At 38.2% G+C, this 24,199-nt stretch overlaps 3 pseudogenes; all 3 read right to left on the bottom strand.

Annotated features, from left to right (window-relative positions):
- Positions 1 to 549: 549 nt before the first annotated feature.
- On the bottom strand, positions 550 to 1,488 carry LOC138429483 (olfactory receptor 5L1-like; annotated as a pseudogene).
- Positions 1,489 to 9,803: 8,315 nt separating this feature from the next.
- Positions 9,804 to 10,776, bottom strand: LOC138429690 (olfactory receptor 5D18-like; annotated as a pseudogene).
- Positions 10,777 to 19,364: 8,588 nt separating this feature from the next.
- Positions 19,365 to 21,597, bottom strand: LOC138429689 (olfactory receptor 1165-like; annotated as a pseudogene).
- Positions 21,598 to 24,199: the final 2,602 nt, after the last annotated feature.

Raw genomic sequence — 24,199 nt, 5'->3', positions numbered from 1 at the left:
TGTCTCTGCTTTTGAATATACTATCTAGGTAGGTCATAACTTTCCTTCCAAGGAGTAAGCATCTTTTAATTTCATGGCTGCAGTCACCATCTGCAGTGATTTTGGAGCCCTGAAAAATAAAGTCTGACACTGTTTCCACTGTTTTCCCATCTATTTCCCATGAAGTGATGGGACCAGATGCCATGATCTTCGTTTTCTGAATGTTGAGCTTTAAGCCAACTTTTCACTCTCCTCTTTCACTTTCATCACGCGGCTTTTTAGTTCCTCTTCACTTTCTGCCATAGGGTGGTGTCATCTGCATATCTGAGGTTATTTCTCCCGGCAATCTTGATTCCAATTACTAAGAACCATTTAAAACATTTTAAACTGAATAAATGTAAAGAAGTAGACTACTCTTATAAATTGACAGGATATGAGGTACAAAATAATAAGCCAGGAAGACTCACTCAAAACTACCTAATTCAGTTCTGCCCTTTCAACACTGCAATCATTATCACCTTTTCACCAGCCTCCAGTTTCTAACCCTGAGTTCTGCTAGGAAAATATTCTCTAGGATAATATTTTGAAGTTCACCACTTTTCTGAGAGCTTCTTTCACATCCATCCTTGTTCCTCAGACTGTAGATCAGTGGATTCAGCATGGGGATCACTACAGTGTAGAACACCGTGGTCACTTTGTCAGTACCCATGCTGTTGCCAGAATGGGTCTGGCAATAAATGAAAAGGGTCGTTCCCTGTAAGACAGTGATGGCTGTAAGGTGGGAGGCACAGGTGAAAAAGGCTTTGCACTTTCCCTCTGCAGAGCGCATCACCTCAGGATGGTGATGAGAATAAACAAGTAGGGTGTGAGGATGACCATGATTGTGATGATCTCATAGAAAGTGGCCCCAATGCATAGCATCAACCGATTCACAGATGCATCAGAGCAAGCAGGAGACAAGAGAGGGGGGAGATCACAAAAGAAGTGGGTGATCATATTCAATCTGTAGGATGGGATCTGAAGAGCTAAACACAGTGAATCAGAGAACACATAGCACCACTGAGGTAGCAACAAGACACCAACTCCACACAGAGATCCTGGGACATGGTGACCATAGAGCAGCGGGTCACAGATGGCCACAGAGTGGTCATAGGCCATCACTGCCAGCAGAATGACCTCAGTTACCACCAATGTGCAAAACAGGTAGAATTGCACAGTGCATTCCAGGAAGGAAATGCCTTTGTCTTCATTTAAGATGTTAGCTAGCATCTTTAGGGTGATGATCATGGAATAACAGAAATCCACAAAGGGCAAGTGGCTGAGGAAAAAGTACATGGGGATGTGGAGTCCAGAGCTAATCTGAATAAGGACAATCACGCCCAGGTTTCCCAAAACTGTGACTCCATAGATGGAAAGAAACAGCAGGAAGGGGAAGACTCTGAGCTCAGGGGCATCTGAGAATCCAAGGAGGATGAAGTGTGACACAGCAGTGCAGTTTTCCTCATCCATGTGTTCACTTTACTGTGGTTGCAGAAAAAAAAAAAAAAAAGTTAATAGTTATTCTCTGTGAGATCATCTCCAATTATCTCCTAAGAAAGACATGAGAATAAATAAGATAGTCAACTTTTTTCAGCAAAGAAATAAAATATTGACATTTTGAAGCTTAAGAAAAGTTCAGACATCCTAATCCACAAATGCATAGAGCTCACATTTAAATTCACAGATCACATGAAATAATTCACATCCATGAAAATCTATATAATGATCTAAAGTAGCTCTACACAATATACAGCTTGGAACTGAATCATTAGAAAGACATCAAATATTACTTAATTAGCAACGTTTGAAATTTAAATACCTTTTTACTGCTACACTGTTAAATCAATTTTGGAAATACTAGTATCCTTGGGAATTTTTTAATAGTATGTAGGAAGTTTCTCTTTTTTGATGAAATGATGAGAAGTATGCTTATTTAAGATTATTAACACACAAGCATCATTTGTATTATTACTTTTTAAATGGAAAAGTGAATTTTATAGTCTATTTTAGCAATTGAAGTGACTTAGTAGCAGCAGCAGCAGCAGCGATTTTTAAACTATGCTATAAAATGTTCATCATTGTACAGAGAATTATTACTTAGGTCTAATGAGAATTGGACTGTGAAGAAGGCTGAGCGCCGAAGAATTGATGCTTTTGAACTTTTGTTGGAGAAGACTTCTGAGAGTCCCTTGGACTGCAAGGAGAGCCAACCAGTCCATTCTGAAGGAGATCGGCCCTGGGATTTCTTTGGAAGGAATGATGCTAAAGCTGAAACTCCAGCACTTTGGCCACTTCATGCGAAGAATTGATTCATTGGAAAAGACTCTGATGCTGGGAGGGATTGGGGGCAGGAGGAGAAGGAGACGACAGAGGACGAGATGGCTGGATGGCATCATTGACTCGATGGACGTGAGTCTGAGTCACAGGGAGGCCTGGCGTGCTGAGATTCATGGGGTCACAAAGAGTCAGACAAGACTGAGCGACTGAACTGAATGGAAACTTTCTGTATGGAGAAAGAAATGGCAACCCACTCCAACATCGGCCTGGAGAATCCCATTGACAGAGGAGCCTGGTGGGCTACACTCTATGGGGTTGCAAAGAGTTGGACACAACTGAAGCAACTTAACACGCACACAAACTTTATGTAACTGTGACCCTGAAGCCTTCTAAAACCTATTTGACGAATGAACTCACTACTTTAAATCTATTCAATAAATCAAAATTGTGAATATTAAATTAACACAAATTCTTCTTGCTGCATTGCACTATTATTTATTATAGGAGCTTAGAAACAAAATGTCAAACAGGAGGGTCAAAGTTATGCTGCATGCATATTATAGGAAACTATGTAGATTTCAGAAGAACTTTCAATAACCTGAACAATGACTATGAGAAAGTGTCAAGCTAAAAATAGGAAGTCAGATCACAAAGGTAGAATATGGCATACCTAAACATAAATCTCCGTGCATATTTAATTGTCAAAACATCCAAGAAAATAAACAGTTTTACCAATTACTTTCAAAAAAATGCATGCAGGAATTTGCCTTTTTTTTTTTTTAATATAGGAGAGATACTTTCTAAGACCTGGACACGTAAAAGATGCCAACAAAGGGTATGAACATGCTCATTTATTCACTCTCCTGATCCTAACTAACAATAAAATGACTTATTAGCACTGACTGCTTATTCCAGGAGGAAAGTGAATCTGGACTAAGAGCCAACACAGCCATTTTTTTCCTCCTTCTTCAAATAACTTCAAGAGATAAAGGATATGTGAATTAAGGACTCCTGTTTGAACACAAATTATCACTGTGATGGAAGGCTTTTCTCTCTTCAAAGGGCAAGGAATAAGTGAGCTGTATTTTTTTATTTCAACGTGGTGCATAATTTTGAAAATCTTTTCCTGTTTTTAAGTTCTAAAGATGAAAAGTCAGGCTGCTGATTATTTATAGAGCAGGAGTGATGTTGATCCTTGTTGGACATTTGTCAATGTCTGGAAATATTGTTGACTGTCACAATAGGAAGGGGTGCTACAAACATCCAGAGGGCAGACTATAGATGCTGCTAAGTGTATAAGGTGCAGGACGGCATCTCTTTCCCCACTCCCACCCTTCCACATATCCTCAACATAAGCAAAGACCAAATATATATCTTGACCGATGTTAATAGCATCATACTTGAGAAACCTGCTGTAGAGATGCGTGACCTTTTCACAAGGTTAAAGTTCTTGCTCTCCTGTCTGCTTCAGAGGTGGTTCACATGTCTGTGCTCCTCCATCTGCAGTTTTGAAGACCCCTCACCACTACTCTCAGCATCAAAGTGAGTCTCAAGAGAATCTCCCTGATGTCTTTCCCACATTCCTTGGATGGAGTTAATTGGAGAGTGGAGGCAGATGGAAGGGGAGAGGAATCAAGCATTCTTCCCAACTGGCTCACACTCTTTCCCCTGTTACACTAATAGCTGTTTCAAGATATTTCATTCTATAGATTGAAGTGTCCCCATTTCATCTCATATTGTTTCTCAGTACGTAAAGGGAAAACACTTCATCAGTTCAGTTCAGTTCAGTCGCTCAGTTGTTTCTGACTCTTTGCAACCCCATGAATCGCAGCATGCTAGGCCTCCCTGTCCATCACCAACTCCTGGAGTTTACTCAAACTCATGCCCATCGAGTCAGTGATGCCATCCACTTCATAGAGTGCTTCAAACTTGGCATTTCTTAAAACACTCTCCAAATACAGACTTGTAAGAATTATTCCTAATGCCGCTGACCTCTTTATCATTCCTCTTTCTCTTATACATCGCTAGTAATAATTTAGTCCCCTGAAAAAAGAAGCAACCTACTTTCCAGACATCAGGAAATATCATTCATCCCTTTCCTCTCCAAAATAGAATGTAGTCTAGCAACCTTTTGACAGATATTGCTTCCTTTGTTTCTGAGGATGCTATGAGGGAAAATGTCACAGGCTTTATGTTTTTATGTGTGTATCCCCGAAGCCCATATCCCTTAATTTTCCAGAACCAATCATTGGTCTCTGTGGGATCTTAACAAGATGTGAAGAAAAAAAAATATCATCTTGGGACACAAACAATTAACGACTTTCATAAGATATAAAGTGGGGAGGAAACTCTCCAAGGTTTGTACAGTTAAATTCAGTCACTCAGTCAGGTCCGACTCTTCGTGAGCCTCACTCTTTGCAAAGCCTGCAGCATGCCAGGCCTCCCTGTCCATCACCAACCCCTGGAGCTCGATCAAACTCATGTCCAACAAGCTGGTGAAGACATCCAACCATTTCATCCTCTGTCATACACTTTTACTCCTGCCTTCCATCTTTCCCAGCATCAGGGTCTTTTCCAATGAGTCAGTTCTTTGCATCAGGTGCCCAATGTAATGGGTCTTCAGCATCAGTCCTTCCAATGAACATTCAGGACTGATTTCCTTTAGGATTGACTGGTTTGATCCCCTTGTAGTCCAAGGGACTCTCTAGAGTCTTCTCCAACACCACAGTTCAAAAGCATCAATTGTTTAGCAGTCAGTCTTTTTTAAGAACCAACTCTCACATCCATACATACCTACTGGAAACCCATAGCTTTGACTAGACAGACCTTTGTCAGCAAAGTAATGTCTCTGTTTTTTAATATGCTCTCTAGTTTGGCCATCGCTTTTTTTCCAAGGAGCAAGCTTTTTTTTTTTTTAATTTCATGGCTGCAGTCACCATCAGCAGTGATTTCACACCCAAGAAAATAAAGTCAGCTACTGTTTCCATCGTTTTCCCATCTATATGCATGAAGTGATGGGGCCAGATGCCATGATCTCAGTTTTTTGAATGTTGAATTTTAAGCCAACTTCTTCACTCTCCTCTTTCACCTTCATCAAAAGCCTCTTTAGTTTCTATTCACTTTCTGCCATGAGGGTGGTATCATCTGCATATCTGAAGTTATTGATATTTCTCCCAGCAATCTTGATTCCAGCTTGTGCTTCATCCAGCCCAGCATTTTGAATGATGTGCTCTGGGTATAAGTTAAATTCGCAGGGTCACAATATACAGCCTTGATGTACTCCTTTCCCTATTTGGAACCGGTCCATTGCTCCATGTCCGGTTCTATCTGTCTTGACCTGCAAACAGATTTCTCAGGAGGCAGGTAAGATGGTCTGGTATCCCCATCTCTTCAAGAATTTTCCACAGTTTGTTTTGATCTACACAGTCAAAGGCTTCAGTGCAGTCAATAAAGCAGAAGTAGATGCTTTTCTGGAGTTATTAATTTTTCTGTGATCCAATAGATGTTGAAAGTCTGATCTATGGTTTCTCTGCCTTTTCTAAATCCAGCTTCAATATCTGAATGTGTAGAGACCATTTTATGGATCTGCCTGAGGCATATCTCCCAGGTTTGCTCCTTCTCTGTCTGTATAATCTTCTCCTAAACCAATAGGTTTTGAATGATACTATGTGGTTATTTCCCTGGATATACCAATCATCTAAGAATTTCATGACTATAAATAGTTGGAAGTAAACTGGTTTCCATATTCTCAACAACCTTCATGTGTTTCCCTAAAATTGATTCACCTGGTTATTTTCTGAGGTTGTGGAGTGTTTCTGCCTCTCCTTTCCACTCAGCAGTTTCACTATCCCTTATGTTTCATTGTCCAAAAGCAAAAGTTCCTGCTATCCATTCATAGATTACCTTGGGAATTACCCCTATTAGAAAAGTAATAGAAAACTTCAAAAACCTGAAACATAACAACAATGTGAAACATTGCATTACATGAAACCTGAAATTTGTTTTAATTAAGACATTTCAAGCCCATGGTATGACTTATTTCCTTTTAGCTCATATATCTTTCTTTTCTCAGAAAATATGAGATTTGCAATAGACATATGTTTTAGCCAATACAGTGATGTTTTGAGATCATATATAGTAGATTGATGATAGTATCTGATTAGCATCTTTTTTTTTGTCATTATTCTTACTACACCTGCAAGGATTGATGCAAAATGCATTCCCTTGAAGGAGAGAGTCTCATGAAAGAATGACTAAAAAGACAGCATCACTGGCAGTGATGTTTTATATCATCTATGCAACCCACTCACAGAAACCTTTGCTTATCTGTCTTAAAGACAAAACAGATTTTTAAAAATGATTTAAATATAAATATTTAATTGAAATTTGTTTTATCATCATTATCCATAAATTGAATAAGTACAAAGATTTAAGGTTTTGATGAGCTGTATTTATATCAATAAGATCAGTGTTTTAGGCAATCATTTCATCAAAAGATTCATTAACATCAACAATGTGTTAAATTTTCTGAAGTCTTTAATTGTACATTTTAACTAAGCTGCCTCCAAACAGAAGGAAAGCAGAAATGCTTAACTGCTCTATGGTAAGACTTGGGAAGATGTTCATGGTAACATCAGAAATTAAGACAATCAGTTGTATTTTAAGGTTGCATAACAAACTACTCCAAAACATATGAGTTAAAGTGAAAATGAAAGTGAAGCTGCTCAGTCGTGTCCGACTTTTTGCGACCCCCATGGACTGTAGCCCACCAGGTTCCTCTGTCCATGGGATTTCCCAGGCAAGAATACTAGAGTGGATTGCCATGTCCTTCTCCAGGGGATTTTCCCGACCCAGGAATCGAACCCAGGTTCCCGGCCTTGCGGTCAGATGCTTTACTGTCTGAGCCACCAGGGAATCCCAATGAGTTAAAAACAGCTGCCTATTGCATAGATCACTATTATATAAGTCAGTGAGGCAGCTCTGCTGATCTGATCCAGAACTGACTGATCTGTGCTGGTCTGATTACGTGTATGCTATCAGCTTGCCAGGCTAGGTGATCTAAGAGGGTTCATAGTTCAGTCTGGAGTTTGGCTCCATGCTGCTTCATGGGATAGGGCCATGAGCTATATTGCTCATTATCCAATATCCTAGCCTGTGCTGTTCACATGGCAGCTATTCTAAGAGTTTGTGTAAATTCCAAGAGATTATAACATAGCAACAGGGCCTTTCTTATAACTGACACAATATGTTGCTTTAAGAACCTTATATTACCCAGTTATTCTCAAATGTAGACTATATTAAAAAATGGAGGAATCAATTTGATCATTTAATGAGAAGCAAAAGAAGAGATGGGCATGCCTTTATAAGTGGAGAATTGGGTTCCTGCTTGAAATAAACCACATTAGGTAAAATGTCCTTTTGAAAGAATCTCCAAAAATTTAGCCTTCACCAAAATTGAAAGAGAATTTAACTTTGTTTAATGTATTACTTAGAAAACTTTGATGAAATATAGTTTTGAAAAACTGAATGAAAGGGTGGTGTGTCATTACTATTCCAACAGAGTTTCTGACAGAATTTCTAATCCCATTTACTGTTAATAGTCCCAAATAGTCTCAATATTTTCATCTAAAAAAGTAGATATTTAGAAATTTATTTAGGCACATTGAGTAGAGAGGAAGAAGGAAATGCGACCCACTCCATTATTCTTGCCTGGAAAATCCCAAGGACAGAGCATGAGGTCACAAAGAATCGGACACGACTGAGTAACTAACGCACATATTGAGTGGAGGAGAATAGTGTTTAAGTTATTCAAGCAAGCCTGAGCTATTGATGCTAAAGAGATCTTATTTCTAATTTACCTTATTAAATGGACCTGACTATATACTAATATCCAGGTTTTCCAGGTGGATCAATAGTGAAGAATCTGCCTGCCAATGCAGGAGACACAGTTTCAAACCTTGGGTCTGGAAGATCTCCTAGAGAAGGTACCCACTCCAGTACTCTTGCCTTGGTAATCCTAAGGACAGAGGATCCTGGTGGGCTACAGTCCATGGGGTTGCAAAGAATTGGACATAATTTAGCCAGTAAACTACAACAACCACAGCAAACTAATGACTACCTAGTTTGCATTTTATTTTGAATATGGTTATACAGGCAAATAGTTTTCAACTCCTTGGTCAAATGGAAGCACTTTTTTTTAAAGATGCAAGTTTGTTTGAGAAGGATACAGACATTAAGTTTAGTAAAGAAAAAAAAAAGAATTGATAATACTTTTGATGTCTTCATAGGTAGAATAATAGAATGAAATATCAATTGGGCAGGCACTTGTCATGCTTCCTTTTTGCATGAAAGATGTTCTGAGAGCTCGTCCTGTATTTTTAATCCTCTGGTGGAGTCTATCATAGTTGCTCATGCTGTCACACTGGAGCTCTTTTGAAAATACATTCAGAATATAATCCGTGTCTTATCAACTTTGTGCCAAGTAACCCATATCCACAATACAACACAAATGCTCCAACATGGAGACAAATGTACATGTAACTTATGCACTAGTCACTCAGTTAAAAAAATTATCATTAATACATTATTATATTCTGATTTCCTTGTTTGCTATGCTTTAGTCTCCTGGATAAAACGCCTACATTGAAATATGTTTCCTAAAAGTCTGTCTCTTAAGTTATCCAAGCCACGTCAACATAATACCTGTTTTATGAAGGACTTGAACTTTTGTTTTTCCTCTCAAACCCATTGTGGTACTATTTTCCAACTTGCACAGTTATCACTTTCTTAACTACCTTACTCTCAACACTGGATTTTAAGCCTTTGAAGGATGAACACCATGTCTTATTTTAACTGCTATTTGTATTTTTGTAAGAGAAATGCACTTGCTAATTGATAGCCTAGTTATTCTAGGTGTGAAAGAGATGAAATTCAATTTATTAAGATTACACAAGGTATGCCACATATCTATATTGTATTTTAATATATTTAATACATTTATCTTGTCTGAATTTTTTAGATGAAAACTTAGAAAATGGTGAGATTGATACTTTTTTCCTGGTAAATAAGAGAGAACTAAGTTAATTTCTTTGAGCCAAAATGCATGTTCTTTCTATTTTAAAGAATTCTCTCTTTTAAATTATTATTATTATTATTATTATTATTATTATTATGGTATTGGGATATAGCCTATTAGCAAACAATGGTCTGATAGTTTCAGGTGAATGGAGAAGGGACTCGGGCATATAGATACATATATCCATTCTCTCACAAACTACCATCCCATCCAGGGTGCCACATAACACTGAGCAGAGTTCTGTGTGCTATACAGCAGATCCTTGTTGGCTATCCATTTAAATATAACAGAGTGTACACGTTCATCCCAAACTCCCAAACTAACCCTTTCCCCCAAACTTCTTGCCTCTCCTGGCAACCATAAATTTTGCAGCATTAACTCTTCATTAATTTAAACTTATCTTTAAAAACCAACCCTTGTAGCTACACTTTGTTTACATATCAAGAACAAAATTATTATTATAATGCTCAATAAGAAAAAGTTTAGAGCCCGCTATCTTGGAGACTGTTTCATTGATATCCTTATTTCTCAGCCTATAGATCAGGGGATTCAACATGGGGATGGCACCGTGTAAAACATAGACGCTACTTTGACTGTGTGCCTGGAGGTTGTGGAGTTGGGCACACAGCAGAGGAAGAGGATGGTACTGGGGAAGATGCTGATGGCGGTCAGGCAGGAGGCACAGGTGGAGAAGACTTTGCGGCGACCACAGGCTGAAGGCATCTTGAAGATGGTGACAACAATAAAAAACATGAGACAGGAGAATGATGAAGAGTGCGCTGACCTCATTAAAAGTGGCAAAAATAAAAAGCAGCAACCGGTTGAGATAAGTATCAGAGCAAGAGAGGGAAAGCAAGGAGGAGAACTCCCAGAAAAAGTGATTGATTGTGTTGTAACTTCAAAATGATAATTTGCTGACAGAACATGTGAATGTCAAGAAGCAGGTTGTTCCCCTGGCAAAAGATCCAACCACTAACGTGGCGCAAAGTCTCAGGGACATGGCCACCCTGTATAGCAGAGGGTTGCAGATGGCAACGAAGCAGTCATAGACCATCACAGCTAATAAAAAGGACTGTCATCACAAAGGTACAAAAGAAAAACAATTGTATTATACAGACTACGAATGAAATGATTCTGTCTTCTACCATGAAGTTCGCCATGGTCTTGGGAACAATTATGGAGGAATAACAGAAATCCACAAAGGAGAGGTGGCTGAGGAAAAAGTATATGGGGATGTGCAGTTTGGGATTAATTTTGATGGTTACTATCATCCCAAGATTCCCTACCACAGTGACACTGTAGATGGTGAAGAATATCAAGAAGAGGGGGACTTGCAACTCTGGGTAATCAGAGAAGCCTAGGACAGTGAACTTGGCCCCACTTTTATTTTTCTTTGATAGAAACATGGTTTCTGTTTGTCAGAATCTGAATCAGCCCTGGAAACAAAAATATTAGAGAGAATGAGGATGTAAGACCCTCAGTTAACGCCTCCTTTCCAAAGCTGGAAGAAGAAGCAAAGTGTTTCTATTAGAACCTCTCTGTGTTTCTTATGGACTATTGCTAAATGTCTAAAGTGTTCAAAAGAAAGCTGTGGTACATATACACAATACAGTATTACTCAGCCATTAAGAAGAATACTTTTTTTTAAAAAAATTTTACTCTTACTTTATTTTACTTTACAATACTGTATTGCTTTTGCAATACATTGACAAGAATCCACCACGGGTATACATGCATTCCCAAACATGAAACCCCCTCCCACCTGCCTCCCCATAACATCTCTCTGAGTCATCCCCGTGCACCAGCCCCAAGCATCCTGTATCCTGCATCGGACATAGACTGGTGATTTGTTTCTTACATGATAGTATACATGTTTCAATGCCATTCTTCCAAATCATCACACCTTCTCCCTCTCCCTCTGAGTCCAAAAGTCCACTCTACACATCTGTGTCTCTTTTGCTGTCTCACATACAGGGTCATCATTGTCATCTTTCTAAATTCTGTACATATGTGTTAGTATACTGTATTGGTGTTTTTCTTTCTGGCTTACTTCACTCTGTTTAATCGGCTCCAGTTTCATCCACCCCATTATAACGGATTCAAATGTATTCTTTATGGCTGAGTAATACTCCATTGTGTATTAGTAGTCAAAGCTATGTTTTTTCCAAAGCTATGGTTTTTCACATCCATGTATGGATGTGAGAGTTGGACCATAAAGAAATAAGAGCACCTAAGAATCAGTGCTTTTGAACTGTGGTGTTGGAGAAGACTGTTGAGAGCCCCTCGGACTGCAAGGAGATTCAACCCATCCATCCTAAAGGAAATCAATTCTGAATATTCACTGAAGGACTGGTGTTGAAGCTGAAACTCCAATACTTTGGCCACCTAAAGCAAAGTACTGACTCACTGGAAAAGACCTTGATGCTGGGAAAGATTGAGGGCAGGAGGAGAAAGGGACAACAGAAGATGAGATGGTTGGATGGCATCACTGATGTGATGGACATGAGTTTGAGTAGTCTCCAGGAGTTGGTGATGAACAGGGAGGCCTGGTGTGCTGCAGTCCATCAGATCACAAAGAGTCAAAGACTACTTAACAGCTTAACTGAACAGAATAGCAATTAACTTATAGTGGTTTTTTTTTTTGACATGAATACTGTCCTTTTGTATCTCCCTATCACACTGTCTTTCATTTCTACATAATATTCCCTGAATTGCATAAGAAGACTCTCATACCATTTTTGTTTTAAGTGGCAAATGTATCTTGATGGCAGAAACTAACAAGTAAAGGACAATAAAAGAAAATTACAGAACAATCTTACAAATTATCATAGAATTTTAAATTATACATAAAATTTTGAAACATTAAACTAATCAACTAATAAAAAGGTAAATATATAATGCTTGTAGTAATTTTCTCAGGAAAAAAACACATATATTGATTGGAAATTTACAAAATATATATATGTGTTACCATATCAAAATATTAAAGGAGTTAAAATGAGAAAATTTGCTCGATATATTCAACATTCACTGACTAAAAACCAAAATATAACAAATAGACATATACAAAATAAAAAATACATGAGATATATTTGCTCAACATTTTAAGGATGAAATGTTAACTATCGATACTTTCCTTGTTAGATGAGGAAGTCAAGGATACCCACTTTTACTGTTTATTCAAAAATTATACTAAAGTTTTCAGCTAGTTAACCAAACATAAGAAAAAAAATAAAAGGAATGTCATTGGAAACAACATATCCAGAAAAGGTTTATTTAGAGATTGTATGATATGCATGTTGAAAATCCAAAAATAATCTACAAATAAGTAATAAAATTATTGGGAGATATTTTTAGAGTTGCCAAAATTCATTGAATCCTAATTGAAAAACAATACACATTTTACAAATGATATTTAAACCAGTATGAAAAATAATCGCACATCCAGATTAATTAAAATATATACATTGTAAACCATGAAGTAGATCTAAATAAACATAATAATGTACCTTGCTTATGATTTGGAAGACTTCAGGATGCAAACTTATTATTTTCTGCAAATAGATCTACAATTCTACTGTATTTCTACACTAAATCTATACAAGGTTAATTCTAAAGTTTGTTTTAAAATGTAAAGATAAATAATATCTTAAACATCCTGCAAGATAAACAGTAACTTTCTAGGAGCTGCTCAACCTGATGTCAAAGCCTATTAGTTAATGGTAGATCTGATTATAAAACAGCTAGAAGCATACAGAAAGTCTAGGAATAGAACTAAACATATACTGATATTTACTCTATGAATATTTTGGCACTACAGAGCAGTGTTAAAATGAGTGAATTTTCAATAAGTATTTCTGGGATAAATATATACCAATAAGTCAAAATATAAAATGACCTTATAGTCATACCCCATCAAAATTTACTTTCAGGTTGAAATAAATTTTAAAATCTATGCAAAAAGAGAAAATAAAAACCCCAAATGGGCCCAATCAAAAAAATGGGCCAAAGAACTAAATAGACATTTCTCCAAAGAAGACATACAGATGGCTAACAAACACATGAAAAGATGCTCAGCAATACTCATTATTAGAGAAATGTAACTCAAAACCACAATGAGGTACCACTTCACACCAGTCAGAATGTCTGTGATCCAAAAATCTGCAAGCAATAAATGCTGGAGAGGGTGTGGAGAAAAGGGAACCCTCCTACACTGTTGGTGGGAATGCAAACTAGTACAGTCACTATGGAGAACAGTGTGGAGATTCCTTAAAAAATTGCAAATAAAACTGCCATATGACCCAGCAATCCCACTGCTGGGCATACACACTGAGGAAACCAGAATCAAAAGAGACACATGTACCCCAATGTTCATCGCAGCACTGTTTATAATAGCCAGGACATGGAAACAACCTAGATGCCCATCAGCAGATGAATGGATAAGAAAGCTGTGGTACATACACACAATGGAGTACTACTCAGCCATTAAAAGGAATACATTTGAATCAGTTCTGATGAGATGGGTGAAAATGGAGCCGATTATGCAGAGTGAAGTAAGCCAGAAAGAAAAACACCAATACAGTATGCTAACACATATATATATGGAATTTAGAAAGATGGCAATGATGACCCTGTATGCAAGACAGCAAAAAAGACAGAGATGTGTAGAGCGGACTTTTGGACTCAGAGGGAGAGGGAGAGGGTGGGATGATTTGGGAGAATGACATTGAAACATGTATACTATCATGTAAGAAGTGAATCACCAGTCTATGTCCGATGCAGGATACAGCATGCTTGGGGCTGGTGCACGGTGATGACCCAGAGGGATGTGGGGAGGGAGGTGGGAGGGGGTTCATGTTTTGGATCGCATGTACACCCGTGGTGGATTCATGTCAATGTATGGAAAAACCAAAACAGTATTGTAAAGTAAAATAAAGTAAAAATAAAATTAAAAAAAGAAAGAAAATAGAAGTAGAATATAAAATATAATACTATATTGAATTTGTGATAATTCAACACATAAAATATGAGAATATCTTTATTATCATGGAGGTAAAAAGTGGATCTTAAATAAGACATTAGAAGCACTTCACTGTGTAAAGAAACAGTTTGATAAACATTGATTCATTAAACATAAGGAAATGTGTTCACCTAAATACATCACCAGATCAGCCAAAATCTAGGAGAAAATATTCATGATGCACACATCAAAGGACTTTTATTTAGAATGCATAATGAAATACATATTTCATAATAAAATATTAGCAGTTCAGTTCAGTTCAGTCGCTCAATCGTTTTTGACTCTTTGTGACCCCATGAATCGCAGCACGCCAGGTCTCCCCGTCCATCACCATCTCCCGGAGTTCACTCGGACTCATGTCCATCGAGTCAGTGATGCCATCCAGCCACTCATCCTTGGTCGTACCCTGCTCCTCCTGCCCCCAATTGCTCCCAGCATCAGAATCTTTTCCAATGAGTCAACTCTTCACATCAGGTGGCCAGAGTACTGGAGCTTCAGCTTTAGTATCATTCCTTCCATAGAAATCCCAGGGTTGATCTCCTTCAGAATGGACTGGTTGGATCTCCTTGCAGTCCAAGGGACCCTCAAGAGTCTTCTCCAACACCACAGTTCAGAAGCATCAATCCTTCGGTGCTCAGCTTTCTTCACAGTCTAACTCACAACCATACATGACCACAGGCAAAACCATAGCCTTGACTAGACGGACCTTAGTCGGCAAAGAAATGTCTCTGCTTTTGAATATACTATCTAGATTGGTCATAACTTTTCTTCCAAGGAGGAAGCATCTTTTAATTTCATGGCTGCAGTCACCATCTGCAGTGATTTTTGAGCCCCTCAAAAATAAATTCTGACACTGTTTCCACTGTTTCCCCATCTATTTCCCATGAAGTGATGGGACCAGATGCCATGATCTTCGTTTTCTGAATTTGAGCTTTAAGGCAACTTTTTTGTTCTCCTCTTTCACTTTCATCAAGAGGCTTTTTAGTTCCTCTTCACTTTCTGCCATAAGGCTGGTGTCATCTGCATATCTGAGGTTATTGATATTTCTCCTGGCAATCTTGATTCCAGCTTGTGTTTCTTCCAGCCCAGCGTTTCTCATGATGTACTCTGCATAGAAGTTAAATAAGCAGGGTGAAAATATACAGCCTTGACGTACTCCTTTTCCTATTTGGAACCAGTCTGTTGTTCCATATCCAGGTCTAACTGTTGCTTCCTGACCTGCATACAGATTTCTCAAGAGGCAGGTTAGGTGGTCTGGTATTCCCATCTCTTTCAGAATGTTCCACAGTTTATTGTGATCTACACAGTCAAAGGCTTTGGCATAGTCAATAAAGCAGAAATAGATGTTTTTCTGGAACTCTCTTGCTTTTTCGAGGATCCAGTGCATGTTGGAAATTTGATCTCTGGTTCTTCCGCCTTTTCTAAAACCATCTTGAACATCTGGAAGTTCATGGTTCATGTATTGCTGAAGCCTGGCTTGGAGAATTTTGAGCATTACTTTACTAGCATGTGAGATGAGTGCAATTGTGCAGTAGTTAAAGCATTCTTTGGCATTGCCTTTCTTTGGGATTGGAATGAAAACTGACCTTTTCCAGTCCTGTGGCCACTGCTGAGTTTTCCAAATTTGCTGGCATATTGAAACGAACAGAGCACTTTCACAGCATCATTTTTTCAAGATTTGAAATAGCTCAACTGGAATTTCATCACCTCCACTAGTTTTGTTCATAGTGATATTTCCTAAGGCCCACTTGACTTCACATTCGAGAATGTCTGGCTCTAGGTGAGTGATCACACCATCGTGATTAACTGTGTAGTGAAGATCTTTTTCGTAAAGTTCTTCTGTGTATTCTTGCCACCTCCTCTTAATATCTTCTGCTTCTGTTAAGTCAATACTATTTCTTTTTTTATTTAAATTTTTAAATTTTAATTGGAGGCTAATTACTTTACAATATTGTATTGGTTTTGCCATACATCAACATGTATCCACCACAGGTGTTGCATGAAGTATTCCCTTGGTATGTCTAATTTTCTTGAAGAGATCTCTAGTCTTTCCCATTCTGTTGTTTTCCTCTCTTTCTTTGCATTGATCACTGAGGAAGGCTTTCTAATCTCTTCTTGTTATTTGGAAATCTGCATTCAGATGCTCATATCTTTCCTTTTCTCCTTTGCTTTTCACTTCTCTTCTTTTCTTTCTTTCTTTTTTTTTTTTTGACTGATCATTTATTTTATTTTATTTTTTTTTTTTTTATTTTTTTATTTTTTTAATTTTAAAATCTTTAATTCTTACATGCATTCCCAAACATGAACCCCCCTCCCACCTCCCTCCCCATAACATCTTTCTGGGTCATCCCCATGCACCAGCCCCAAGCATGCTGCATCCTGTGTCAGACATAGACTGGCGATTCAATTCACATGATTGTATACATGTTAGAATACCATTCTCCCAAATCATCCCACCCTCTCCCTCTCCCTCTGAGTCCAAAAGTCCATTATACACATCTGTGTCTCTTTCCCTGTCTTGCATACAGGGTCGTCATTGCCATCTTCCTAAATTCCATATATATGTGTTAGTATACTGTATTGGTGTTTTTCTTTCTGGCTTACTTCACTCTGTATAATCGGCTCCAGTTTCATCCATCTCATCAGAACTGATTCAAATGAATTCTTTTCTTTCTTTCTTTTTTTTTCTTTTTTTTTTTTCTGGTTACCCAGGCTTTTATTTTTTATTATTATTTTTTTAATTTTCGTTGTTACTTTATTTTGCTTTACAATACTATTTTGGTTTTGCCATACATTGAAATGATTAGCCACGGGTGTACATGAGTTCCCAATCCAGAACCCCCGCTCTCACCTCCCACCCCACATCATCTTTCTGGGTCATCCCCATGCACCGGCCCCAAGCATCCTGTATCCTGTATCGAACATAGACTGGTGATTCGTTTCTTACATGATAGTATACATGTTTCAATGCAATTCTCCCAAATCATCCCACCCTTTCCCTCTCCCACAGAGTCCAAAAGTCTGTTCTAAACATTTGTGTCTCTTTTGCTGTCTCTCATACAGGGTTATCAGTACAATCTTTCTAAACTCCATATATATGTGTTAGTATTCTGTATTGGTGTTTTTCTGTCTGGCTTACCTCACTCTGTATAATAGGCTCCAGTTTCATCCACCTCATTAGAACTGATTTAAATGTATTCTTTTTAATGGCTGAGTAATACTCCATTGTGTGTATGTACCACAGCTTTCTTATCCATTCATCTGCTGATGGACAACTAGGTTGTTTCCATGTCCTGGCTATTACAAACAGTGCTGCGATGAACATTGGGGTACATGTGTCTCTTTCAATTCTGTTTTCCTTGGTGTGTATGCCCAGCAGTGGGATTGCTGGGTCATAAGGCAGTTCTATTTGCAATTTTTAAAGGAATCTCAAAAGCTGTTTCTTTGAAAGGATAAATAAAATTGACAAACCATTAGCCAAACTCATCAAGAAACAAAGGGAGAAAATCAAATCAATAAAATTAGAAATGAAAATGGAGAGATCACAACAGACAACACAGAAATACAAAGGATCATAAGAGATTACTATCAGCAATTATATGCCAATAAAATGGACAACATGGAAGAAATGAACAAATTCTTAGAAAAGTACAACTTTCCAAACTGAACCAGGAAGAAATAGAAAATCTTAACAGACCCATCATAAGCACGGAAATTGAAATTATAATCAGAAATCTTCCAGCAAACAAAAGCCCAGGTCCAGACGGCTTCACAGCTGAATTCTACCAAAAATTTAGAGAAGAGCTAACACCCATCCTACTCAAACTCTTCCAGAAAATTGCAGAGGAAGGTAAACTTCCAAACTCATTCTATGAGGCCACCATCACCCTAATACCAAAACCTGACAAAGATGCCACAATAAAAGGCTATTTCTCTTCTTTTCATAGCTATTTGTAAGGCCTCCCCAGACAGCCATTTTGCTTTTTTGTATTTCTTTTCCATGGGGATGATCTTGATCCCTGTCTCCTGTACAATGTCATGAACCTCCCTCCATAGTTCATCAGCCACTCTATCTATCAGATCTAGTCTCTTAAATCTATTTCTCACTTCCACTGTATAATCATAAGGGATTTGATTTAGGTCATACCTGAATGGTCTAGCGGTTTTCCCTACTTTCTTCAATTTAAGTATGAATTTTGCAATAAGGACCTCATCATCTGGGCCACAGTCAGCTCTCAGTCTTGTTTTTGCTGATTGTATAGAACTTGTACATCTTTGGCTGCAAAAAATATAATCAATCTTATTTTGGTGTTGACCATCTGGTGATGTCCATGTGTAGAGTCTTCTCTTGTGTTGTTGAAAGAGGGTATTTGCTATGACCAGTGTGTTCTCTTGGTAGCACTCTATTATCCTTTGCCCTGCTTCATTCCATATTCCAAGGCCAAATTTGCCTGTTATGCCAGGTGTTTCTTGACTTCTTACTTTTGCGTTCTATTCCCCTATGATGAAAAATACATCTTTTTTGGGTGTTAGTTCTAAAAGTTCTTGTAGGTCTTCATAAACCATTCAACTTCAGCTTCTTCAGCATTACTGGTTGGGGCATAGACTTGAATTAGTGTGATATTGAATGGTTTGCCTTGGAAATGAACAGTGATCATTCTGTTATTTTTGAGATTCCATCCAAGTACTGCATTTTGGGCTCTTTTGTTGACCATGATGGCTACTTCATTTCTTCTAAGGGATTCCTGCCCACAGTAGTAAATATAATGGTCATCTGAGTTAAATTCACCCATTCCAGTCCATTTTAGTTTGCTGATTTCTAGAATCATATATTTACTTAAAATAAAGGTTAAACTAGTATCCGAAATGTATGTGAAAATTATTAGGTGTAATATGAACACAAGCATATTTATTTGGCTTATATACAGGTTGACTTTACTTCAAATGGTTTTACAGTCCCATTGGGCTTCTGAATTATATTGAGGGAGAAAGCAGCTTCATAGTTATCAAACTCCTGACAGTCTCTTTCACATCTTTATTCCTAAGACTATTGATAAGGGGATTCAGCATAGGAATCATGACAGTAAAACACACAGTGGTTACTTTGACCAGAAGCCATGAGCTTCTGGAGTTGGGTACACAATAAAGGAACAGGACAGTCCTGTGGAAAATGTTGATGGTGCTCAGGTGGGAGGCACAGGTGGAGAAGGCTTTTTGAGTCCACCAGCTGAAGGCATCTTGATGACTGTGACAACTATGGAAACATAGGAGGTGAGGATAATCAGGAGGCTACTGACACCTCATTGGATGTAGAAATGATGAAACATGTCAGTTGACTGAAATAGGTATCAGAACAGGAAGCAGAGATGATGCAGAATACTCACAGCCAAAGTGATGTATGACATTAGAACTGCAGAAGGACAGCGCCAAAAGAGAGCATGTGATTGTCAAGGAACACATTCCACCCCACGTGTATGTTCCAGCGACCTTGAGGCTGCAGAGCTTAGGAGACACAGCAACTGTGTAGAGCAGGGGGTTACAAACAGCCACAAACTGGCCATAGGCCATGACTGCTAGCATGGACATTTCTGGAATCACAAATGCACAGCCAAAGAAAACCGTGCTATGCATCCTTTGAAAGAGTTATCTCTGTCTTCCACAACCAAGGTATCTAGGATTTTGGGTGTAAATACACTGGAAGAACAAATATCCCAAGAGGATAGATGGCTGAGGAAAAAGTACACTGGTGTGTGGTGTTTGAGATTGATCCTTATGACTACAGTTATGCCAAGGTTTCCCACCAGAGTGACTGTTTAAATGGTCAAGAACATCAGGAAAAGGGGTGCTTGGAGGCATGGGTGTTTTGAAAAGCCCAAGAGGATGCACATGGTCACAGGGCTCTGATTTCCTTCATCCAGTACAATGGATCTTGATTTAAAAGATAAAAATAACAAGAATTAAAATGGAGCAGTGGAACATGGGAAGGTGGAGTGAAAGAAACTGAAGATAGCCCAAACTAAGCTAGTGAAGGCAGTGTGATCAGTGTATAACCCAGGAATGTTCTGAAGTGTCAGATTGGTCTTTACTTGACAATTTAAATGAATTCCATTGTGGGAAATTAGCTTTATCCTTAAGAACTTTAGTTTCCTTACCTGGAAAACAAGAGAGAATAGTATTTATCAGTAGCAGTGTTTTATATAAATGATTCCTAAATAAATATGATGCATTAAATATCCTCAAGATAAAATATAATTATATGAGAACACAGGCTACATAGAAGAAAATCAGAAAAAAAAATAACTAAACAAATAATCGATTGAATTACGGCAGTCATATGATAACAGTACAACTGCTCTGGGTAAGATTAAACAATTTTAATACATAAAGAAAATTTAATAGTAAATTACTCTGAGGTTAAACATATAACTGCACATGCACGATGGTTCTGGGATTAATAAAAGTAGAATTTAGCCTGTATATTGCTATTTTCAGTTCATATAGGTTTCCTCTGCCAAAAATCTTCTGGATCCCATATCCCTCAGATCAGAGTAAGGTTGATCCTAGGTTAATCAACTCATCAAATGCCAGATATCCTTGGTGTATTTTTATGACAGATTCCTTGCTAATATTAATATGCTGCATACACACTTTGTATCAAAATTGAATTTTTTTCTTTAAATATTTCCAGTCCTTTATTCAGAAAGTTGATGATCCCTGCAAAATATAGATAATAAAGATAGCAAGAGATATCATGTTATTTTTGCAACAGTCAAGAAATTGCAGCATGAGAATGAACACGTCCTTGAATAATAAGTAGACCTAGAAATTATACTACAGGATGGTGTTTTAATTTGTTTTATGTCTAATCACCTAACCTTAGGGACTCAAACCCTGAAGAATTCTTACAGAGTTTATTGTCATGAGCTATATACAGAATAATGGAGAAGGAAATGGCAACCCACTCCAGTACTCTTACCTGGAGAATCCCATGGACAGAGGAGCCTGGCAGGCTACAATCCATGGGGTCGCAGAGAGTCAGACACAACTGAGCTACCAACATACACACATATAGAATAACTAAAGGGAAATTCCTCTTCTGTCATTTACAATATGATTTCTTTGTCATTGACCTATTACTGATGTTTTTAAAAATAATTCACCTCCATACAGAGGCTGTGTTCATGCTGTGTTCGTTCGCTTCAGCCATGTTGGGCTCTTTGCGACCCCATGGACTATAGCCCATCAGGCTCTTCTGTCCATGGAATTCTCCAGGCAAGAATACTGGAGCAGGTTGTTTTGCCCTCATCCAGGGGATCTTCCTGACCCCGGAACTGAACCCTTGTCTCTTCATGTTTCTTGCACTGGCAGAAGAGTTCTTTAGCACTAGTGCCACCTGGGAAGACCATATAGAGGCTATACTTCTTAAAATTATGAAAAATTACATTAGTATATTTTCCAATGAACCTAACCCAAATTATGGCTGACACAATGTGCTTTTTAGTTTTACATATCTCTACATCACAAGCTGGAATCAAGATTGCCAGGAGAAATATCAATAACCTCAGATATGCAGATGACATCACCCTTATGGCAGAGAGTGAAGAGGAACTAAAAAGCCTCTTGATGAAAGTGAAAGTGGAGAGTGAAAAAGTTGGCTTAAAGCTCAACATTCAGAAAATGAAGATCATGGCATCTGGTCCCATCACTTCATGGGAAATAGATGGGGAAACAGTGGAAATAGTGTCAGACATTATTTTGGGGGGCTCCAAAATCACTGCAGATGGTGACTGCAGCCATGAAATTAAAAGACGCTTACTCCTTGGAAGAAAAGTTATGACCAACCTAGACAGTCTATCCAAAAGCAGAGACATTACTTTGCCGACTAAGGTCCATCTAGTCAAGGCTATGGTTTTTCCAGTGGTCATAAATGGATGTGAGAGTTGGACTGTGAAGATGGCTGAGTGCCGAATAATTGATGCTTTTGAACTGTGGTGTTGGAGAAGACTCTTGAGAGTCCCTTGGACTGCAAGGAGATCCAACTAGTCCATTCTGAAGGAGATCAGCCCTGGGATTTCTTTGGAAGGAGTGATGCTAAAGCTGAAACTCCAGTACTTTGGCCACCTCATGTGAAGAGTTGACTCATTGGAAAAGACTCATATCCTGGGAGGGGTTGGGGGCAGGAGGAGAAGGGGACGACAGAGGATGAGATGGCTGGATGGCATCACTGACTCGATGGACTTGAGTCTGAGTGAACTCCGGAATTTGGTGATGGACAGGGAGGCCTGGGGTGCTGCGATTCATGGAGTCGCAAAGAGTCAGACACTTCTGAGCGACTGAACTGAACATATATTGATATGGAAACACAGTTAACATTACAGTATACAAAATACACAATATTATACTATACATATTTTAGCATTTAGCCAGTTAGGCTTATTATTTGTCATGCCTTGAATATGAGTGTCATCAGCTATGGGTTGGTAGAGGGGAGATTGATTAGGTGTTATGATCCTGTCACGGACAGCAAGGAGATCCAACAAGTCCATCCTAAAGGAAATCAGTCCTGAATATTCATTGTAAGGACTGATGCTGAAGCTGAAACTCCAATACTTTGGCCACCTGATGCAAAGAGCTGACACATTGGAAAAGCCCTGATGTTGGGAAAGATTGAAGGCACGAGGAGAAGGTGATGACAGAGGATGAGTTAGTTGGATGGCATCACCGACTCAATAGGCATGAGTTTGAGTAGGCTCTGGGAGTTGGTGATGGACAGGGAAGCCTGGCGTTCTGCAGTCCATGGGGTCACAAAAGGCAAAAACGACTGAGCAACTGAACTGACTGACTGATGATAGATCCAGCTATATTTCTGTACTATAGTCACAGAGGTCATAGCACTAATATTTTTAATGCATTCATGTGATCCCTGCACCAATTCCTTTATGTCACATATCAGGAAAGACCCAATAAAATGATACTACATAGTTTCTTTGGAGGAGGAAATTGCAACAACTCCAGTATTCTTCCCTGGAAAATTCCATGAACAGAGGAGCCTGGTGACCTACAGTCTAGGTGATCTCAAAAAGTCAGACACAACTGAACATGCATACACACACACACACACACACACACACACACACACACATAGTTTCCTGTGTAGGAAATCTTGATATACACATATGTAGGGGCATTGGAAAACAAAGATTACACAAATTATTCAGTGACTGACAATTCTGGTGCATCTAATTTTGGAAGATTTAGCCAAATGGGTAACCTACAACTCAGCAGCTAATTAAGTTCCCATTTACAAGTGTAAGCTGTTTTTAATATGTGAGGGCTAAGAAATAAAGAAAATATCTGCTTACTCGTTTGAGAATCTATTGTCAACCACATCAGTACAGCTGGCCTGATATTTCAACTGAAGGTTTGTCAGGGATTGAATCACCAAATATGCTGGTAAATCCAACCAAAGGAGCATTTTAAAAGAGAATCACTTGTACACCCATGGCTGATACATGTAAATGTATGGCAAAAAAACACACTACAACATTGTAAAGTAATTAGCCTCCAGTTAAAATAAATAAATTAATTTACAAAAAAAGAAAAAAAAGAATCCCTTGAAATAGGGTTTTTTTAAAATTCTTTGTTATTTTACAGATTTATTAGTATGCTTTTTATTAATAATTCAAATATAAATGTAAAGATAGCTGAAGTCCATGTAGAGCAAAGATAATTAGTGCAACAAGTTTATTAATTCTATAAAGTATTACTCTGTACTTTTAAATTCCTTTCTTCCAAATTGTGTTCAGAAT

The sequence above is a fragment of the Ovis canadensis genome, chromosome 24 (assembly GCF_042477335.2).
Source record: "Ovis canadensis isolate MfBH-ARS-UI-01 breed Bighorn chromosome 24, ARS-UI_OviCan_v2, whole genome shotgun sequence".
Taxonomy (NCBI): Eukaryota; Metazoa; Chordata; class Mammalia; order Artiodactyla; family Bovidae; genus Ovis; species Ovis canadensis.
Note: the sequence above shows the minus strand (reverse complement) of the source record. Positions and strands in the feature narration are given on the sequence as shown.